Genomic DNA, 8224 nt, shown 5'->3' with positions numbered 1-8224 from the left:
AATCAAATCAAGATTATCAGACAGGATATTCAAGCTTTCAAGGATCGACAAAAGGCGTATGCTGATCTAAAAAGGCAAGAACGAATCTTCAAAGAGGGAGACATGGTCTTCATCTGTGTCCGTCCAAAAAAGAGTTATTTATCTTTAGGAGAGTTTAAGAAGCTAAGTCCAAGATATTGTGGACCCTATAAGATTCTCAAGTGCTTAAGACCAAGCGCTTACAAGATACAACTCCCTGAGAATATAAAAATCCACAATGTATTTCATGTTAGCTTATTGAAAGCATACGTAGCTAACTCTAACCATATCAATTCACCTACCAACATGCCAAAAGATGAAACCATATTATGTGCATGCATGTGCATTCTATAACTACAACAATCCTAAAGGAAGCTGGTCATAGACCTAGTGATCACAAGAGGAAGAACAAATTGTTGTGACATGGTTAGAGCATCAACAAGCTACTGGAAGGTTGAAACACTTCTCTCAAACCATACAATGAAAAAGTTGATATGCAAAACGCATATGTTGGGCACATGCTTTGGTTGAAATTTTCCTTAAAGCATTGTCTATTTGGATCATATTTAGAAACACTATTCAAAAATATGGATGCATGTAAATAGAGAGACGTTCTAGTTTATGTGCAACAAAGTGACTCCATTCATGCAATGTTGAAGCACTTACATGGTTGTGCCACAACCACAATATGCAGCATAGTAAATCATTTTTGCTTAGTTTGTGAGTCTAGCTTTCATGATTTATATGTAAAGTGGCCAAATGAGGAATAAATGGCCAAAAATATATATTTGAGGGTTTTGAGGTAGTAAGAGGTTTTTTGTTCATAGTAGGAGCAATAGATAGTTCACACCTTCCAATAATTGTTCCACAAATGTACCACATAGACTACTTCAACTGCAAAAGGGATTTTGCTCCATGTTGCCACAATTAGTGGTTATGGCTCATTGTCATATTTATCATTACGGTATTGACTAGATAGATGCTATTTATGACTCTGTGTTGTTTTCTCAAAGCAAGCTTGACCAAAGACATATGTCTCAAGGACTCTAAAAAGATTGCTTGCTTGGGGATCATGCATGTCTAGCAAGGTAGAATGTGTTAACTCCATATAAAGATGCTTGAACAAATGTAAAAACCATTGGAATTCCATCAAGTCAAGTACATGAATGTAAGTGGAGTGAGCATTTGGTATGCTAAAGTTTAGGTTTAAAGTTCTTTGAGAAAAGATGTGACATGGACTTGATGAATGTTTCGAGCATGGTTGCAACACATTTGGTACTACACAAGTGGTGAATAGTGCATGGAGATTCATTCATCTCAGATTTGATGAAGGAAGTAGTGATTGAACCATCAAATTCAAAATTTTCAAAAATTTTGGTTTATCAATTGGGCACACATGATAATGGTTGTGTTTTTAGTTTATGGTAGTTCTAACAACACAATCATGTACTAAACTTGTTTGGATTATGAAAAGCGGGTAGGGGATGGTTGCCTCATTGATCACCCCCCCTTCCCATAGAGGAACTCGAGATCAACATGTTGTTATGCTCAAGGGGTTCAACTTTCCTTCTTGCTATTGAAATTTTTCCCAAATTGGTAAAAGGCAATATATAATATTATTAGCTAGTATGCAACATCTCATTATACTACTTTTATTGGTTTTTTTAGGCTATTAGGCAATATCAATGTTCTAATTGAGTGGACATTTTGATACTCATTGTGGTTTAGTGTCTTAAAATAGTTTGTGCATGCGTATGATTTGTGATTGTTTGCAAGTACTAAAATAGGGCAATGAGTATGTATGGTTGCAAATAACAACTAGGGAATTCAATTCCATGCATGTGTATATTTTGATCTATAGTTTATCAAAAAATAGCTCTTTTCAACATAACGTGTGAAGGTTGTAGTGTTTTCTCTTTGGATTTGCATTTTCAACTATTAACTCTATTTTTCTAGAATAGTTGATGTTCAAAAGATCATCAATGGAGAGCATGGCTATAGTTTGATAAGTTGGAGAATTTTGGTGCTGTGATTTTATCTATTCAATCATATTTTTCTAGTATACATGATGTCCACAAATAAATGAATGGAGAAAGTAGCTATGGGTTGATCAAGTAATACAAAATTTTGTGTTGCATGTTCCTGTGGTAATGACAATATTCAAACATGCCAACATGATATTCAAACACATGCCTCCTTACACTGTACTAGATTGTGTGTCCTATATTCATGTGATATAAGAATACGTGGCAATATGTTCTTATCCTAGTCAAATCTATTCCTTGTATTTTCAGTAACAAAACTAAAAACAAGTTAAATAGATGGATGTGCCATCTAGAATTTGTGTAGATGGGGTCAATATCTATATAGATTATACTACTTCCACCAAAAAAATAAGTAGGACATAAACATGCAATGCGCAATTGAAACACAAGGTTATAGGGAGGTTTATCATGTCATGCTATCCCAAACATTTAGTAAACTAAATAATATTATCCATAGGCTTAGTTAGATACACTTTGTGAAGCTTCTTTATTATACATAAAATTGTTCCAAATTTTGATACTACATTTGGATAAGCTAGCAATCGTTGTATGGCCTCAAATGAAGTGAAAGACAAATGTAGAAGCATATTTAGATACACTTTTTGAAAATTATTGCCTATAAAAATGAAACCTTATTGTTATCAAAAGAAAATTGGAATTGGATATTACATTTGAACATGTTAATACATTTATTGGATGGTCTCAAAGGAAGAAAAATAAAGTTGTATAGAAGCATTGAAAAGAGGTATAATGTAAAGGAAGGGATTCTATTTTGCTCAAGTTAGACAAAGCCCAAATGGAGAAGCATGTATATTTTTGAGTGCATGCAAGAAGCGAGCTTTTGGAACAAGCTTTTTTTGGCAACCTCCAATTCTATTACACATACTCCACTTGACCCTCTTTTTCTTGTGGGTATATATCAAGCACCAATGCTACTCCTCCACTGCCACCACCACATCCACCACCACCACTACCACTGTCACCTCCACCACCACCTCCATTGTTGCTTCTCCACTACCACCACCACCACCACATCTTACTCACCCCCTCCTCATATCAATACCATAGCCAACAACACCACCAACACTTAGTCTCTTTCTCCCCCCTTTTAACTACCTCAAGTACCATCTCTCTCTCTCTCTCTCTCTCTCTCTCTCTCTCTCTCTCTCTCTCTCTCTCTCTCTCTCTCTCTCTCTCTCTCTCTCTCTCTCTCTCTCTCTCTCTCTCTCTCTCTCTCTCTCTCTCTCTCTCTCTCTCTCTCTCTCTCTCTCTCTCTCTCTCTCTCTCATGTTAGGGACCAACCACCAAAACCTCCCTCCACTTTGTACATAGTTTATACTTACATCTTGATGTACTAGTATTTCAATTGTGCACATATGAGCAAAACCACATACACATACAAATTCTAGTACCAAGGTATTAGGAATTTACTTAAAGCCCAAACAACAGCTTTCCATTAGTTTAATAACAATGGATCTCGTACTAACCTTTCATTGGGATTCCTACTATATCTCACATCCATTGATCCACAATTATATCATATGTCATGATGTCACATGTAGTGTCTATGGTTTCTTCATCAACCTTGACCATTTTACACTATTTGACCTCCTCTAATACCTCCACCAATCGAGAGAGCACCTCACTTGGCTAATCACTTCATATAGCATTTCTTGTTTCAAACAGGTCACAAAGAGTGGTATGCCACTCCACCTTTGTCATTGCAAAACTATGGGAGACAATGCCTTGTGAGGGGCTTCCACATGACAACCAATAGAACCCTTTATAAATAGAGCTAACTATTGGCTATATATTTTCCTTTTTGAATATTGCTACACATTAAATTTATGAGTCATGGTTGTTTATCTGTATGAGTAAGTGCCATGTCCTCTAGCTTTGAATGTTCATGCTTTTGAATTCTTTCCTCCTTTGCATAAGACGAAACATTGTTATTGATATTATAAAGAGGAAGAAACTTTAAATTCTTTGCTCCTTTGCATAAGACAAGACATTGTTATTGATATTGTAAAGAGGAAGAAAAGTTTGAAATCTTTCACATCATACATATCTCTCTAGAGAGAGAGATTATGTGACTTGCTTTGATTTTTTTATGTCAAGGAAGGGGGTTATCAACAACCCCTTCCTGGTGAAAAAAACTCAAAGCAAGTCCCTCAAAGAGATAAAGGAGGGGACTTATGAAAAGAAAAATCATAAGTCCCCTCCATCTCTTTGAAGGGACTCATGAAAAAAAAAATCATTGAGTAGAGGTTGTTGACAACCCCTTGTCTAGCAAAAGGAGGGGATTTGTGAAAAAAAAATTCACCGGGAAGAGGTTTGCCAACAATCCCCTTCTCAATGAAAAAAAAATCAAAGTAAGTCACATAAAATCTCTCTCTCTCTCTCTCTCTCTCTCTCTCTCTCTCTCTCTCTCTCTCTCTCTCTCTCTCTCTCTCTCTCTCTCTCTCTCTCTCTCTCTCTCTCTCTCTCTCTCTCTCTCTCTCTCTCTCTCTCTCTCTCTCTCTCTCTCTCTCTCTCTCTCTCTCTCTCTCTCTCTCTCTCTCATGAGTAGTGTATCAATATATATCAATGCTTTAATCTATGTGTACATATTAACATGTACATAAAATGTTTGTGTGTGTGTGTGTGTGTGTGTGTGTGTGTGTGTGTGTGTGTGTGTGTGTGTGTGTGTGTGTGTGTGTGTGTGTGTGTGTGTGTGTGTGTGTGTGTGTGTGTGTGTGTGTGTGTGTGTGTGTGTGTGTGTGTGTGTGTGTGTGTGTGTGTGTGTGTGTGTGTGTGTGTGTGTGTGTGTGTGTGTGTGTGTGTGTGTGTGTGTGTGTGTGTGTGTGTGTGTGTGTAAAATACATTAGTATATTTTAATACTTTTAAGTATGTTTATTAAAGGGGTTGTGTATACTTTTAGTGATGTTTATTAAAGGGGTGTGTTTATTAATGGTTCTCTCTCTCTCTTTCTCAAGTGTAATGTATACACCTAAGAGAGAGGAACCATTCAGTGTATGTAAAATTTGATGTGTTTATACGATCTTTACTGTGTTTCAAGTGGCTCTCTTTCCCTCTCAATATATATTGATTTTAAAGTTAAGTTTTCAAACATTTAAGTGAAAGTATCATGATTACTACTCATCATGTGACTTGACTCGATCCATCCATACCCAAAGTTTTGGCTTAACCATGCTATGTGTAGGTAATGGTCATTTAGATACTTTTTGGTGATAAATTATCTATTGTTTTTAAAATTAAGTTTACATGTACCTTACTATTCTATAGCATACATTTTGTGTAGCATGGAGCATGTTGAGTTATCCAGTGTGAGAGATGATGGCTCTTTCCCTAATATTGTTTTGGCACTCCTAATGATCGGATAAATGTGCACAAAATGAAAGAAATGGCTAGAAATAAAGCAAGTGGTTGTGCTCTCAAACGTATTAGAGGATATAATAATTGCCTTGGATCCTTTCAAATCTTACACTGCTTACATGCCATTGAGAAGAGGTTGAATACTTTGACCAAAAAACAAAGTGTTTTAATCTCTTTTTCAAAGAACTTGATGATCATTTGAAGCGGGCTCAACAAGCATTACAAGACAAGGATGATGGCAAGTTGGCTGGTGTAGCATGTTTACAAAGTGAGATGGAAGAAATAAGAGGATACATAGGAGAGATGTGTGAGCACATTTAGAAGTATTGGCCAACCAAAAATTCTAGAGATCATCTAGAGAAGCTATGTGAACTTGCAAAAGAAGTATTCATATTGAGGATGGAGTATCCAAGCTACTAACTCTCACATATGTTAGCTTGCGGGGAACAAATAGTGAATCTCTTGATGCACATGTTGCATCATTCAAAATCTCTCTTAATAGATTTTCAGCCATGTTAACCCAAATGAATCATAACATGGCTTCATCTTCGATGTAATAGTTTAGCATACATTTGAAATATTTCACTTCATTTTGATGAATAGTTTAGAAGGATTTCAAAATTTTATAGAACTTCAAAAATTGCTATTACAATCTACAATTTTTGTTCAAAAATCTTATTTTTTTACTACAGTTTAGAAGAATACATGTCATTTAGAGGATAAGGTTTTTGCATAAACGATGAAGTGTATATTCTTTTGAAGTTTGGGATTTTAAATTAAATGAAATTTAAATTTGAAGTTAGCTACCTTTCCTTTTTTTTGTAGGTAGCAAGTAGATATATAGCTCTTTTAAAGTTGTGGTCCATAAGAAATGAAATTTGGATTTGAAAAAGATGATTGTAATATAGCTTTGAAAAGCTTTGACTGAATAATTATCTGCTACATTAGGTTATTGCTTTGTGGACATTATCCTCCTACTCTCTCTTACAACAAGTTATCCTATTGATATATTATATTTCTTAGTTTTTTGGTCCCTTCCTTGACCATGGTTCCATAATCTCGATGAATAAATATGCACATACATATACATAGATGCATATTCGCACTCATGCACATGCTTATAGATGCTCTTTCATTACTGTTTATAATATGCACATGCATATGCATAGATGCATGTTCGCACTCACACACATGCATATAGATGCTCTTCCATTTATATTTATAATATGTGCATATATTTGCTTTTGTGATTTTTATATTTAATATTCTTATGGTATAAAAAAGGTGTTGTTCCTAATACAAGATTTTAAGAAATATGTTTTATGCATTCCCTGAAATACCTTTCTCAATATCGACTTATGATGAATAATTGTGCACACACTTACACACATATATACATGCACACTCTCTCTCACTTATATCTATATTTTTTATTATTATTTTATTGTATTTACATTTCAAATTTATAGCTCTTATCTAACTTTTTTTAGATTTTACTTTTATAAAACACATTTAATAATGTGTTCTATAAAATATCTCCATCCAAACACTTAGATATATTATCTCTTCAAGTCCTTTTTTGTTGCCTTTGAAGTGACTCCAATGTTCTAGATTGATGTGCTCATTGACAATGGCATTATATTATTTTTTTAATTATTTCAAACTAATAACACTAAGTTATTTTTATGTTTTGCTATTTTATATCGTCCATTACAATGGTGCACCCAGTATGTTGTATAACTACTGATCGTATATTAAGTATTCATACACATAAACTCAAATTTACTCGAGGTGAGTGAAGGTACACCACAAGGGTTAGAACCCAATTACAATGATTACATCTCATTGTAAGAGATAGATATGAATATAATGCAATGCAAAATCCAATGTGGACAGCTATCATGCTTGGTGTACAGCAACATGAGACAAATAGGAGCAATATAAGTGTTCAAAAGTAGGAATGCCATATCAATGGCACAATCCAAATACAAACAATCCATGTGATGGGTTAAATGCACACTTGAAAGTGCTTGATGCTACTAGGGCTAAGTGTAGGCATGTGGCAAGAGTCAAAGTGTAGGCATGCTACTAGGGCTAAGTGTAGGTATGTGGCAAGAGTCAAAGTTCAATTTACAACATGCTCAACAACATGTAATGAATAGAGATGGATATAGCATTATCCATCATCGAGAAAATGCAAATAGTGTGCAACAGAATTGTACCCTCCATGAATGCATGCACGTGGAAGTACTGGCACTTGCAATTGGTCAACAAAGCAATGCAAACTTAAACAACACAAATATTGATATGCAAGAAGTGCATCATGGGAATAATCCTCTAGTGTTTCTTCCTCAAAACGGTGAATTTTGTTCTATTCTTCATGAAATGCAACAAATTTTGAAAATTCATCCATCTGCAACTATTTTGCTCTTTCAACAACCAAGTGTGCATACTGTAGGTATGCTTTCTAAGCTTTGTGAGCATTGCATGGCGAAGCATTAATGCTCTAAAACAAAAATTATTCATTCTATTCCAACTAGAAAACATTATTATAGAGGCAAAAAAGTTCTCTTGCCACCCCTGCAACAACCACCATAACCTTTGGTAGTTTGTTGGATGGTTTGCATCCACAAAGTGTAGGGTTTAGAAAAAACATATGTGCCTATAACAATGCTTTGGCTTTTGTTTCAATGGGTGCCAAGATTGATGAGCTTTTGCCTAAATATGGAAATGGCTATACTTGTCAGGTCCATGGTTCTATATACCATCACATAGGTTCCCTATTG

This window comes from Lygodium microphyllum, chromosome 1, assembly GCF_053477565.2.
Source record: "Lygodium microphyllum isolate KBCC chromosome 1, Lygodium_microphyllum_v1.1.10, whole genome shotgun sequence".
Classification (NCBI taxonomy): domain Eukaryota; kingdom Viridiplantae; phylum Streptophyta; class Polypodiopsida; order Schizaeales; family Lygodiaceae; genus Lygodium; species Lygodium microphyllum.
This window is presented reverse-complemented; position numbering follows the sequence as displayed.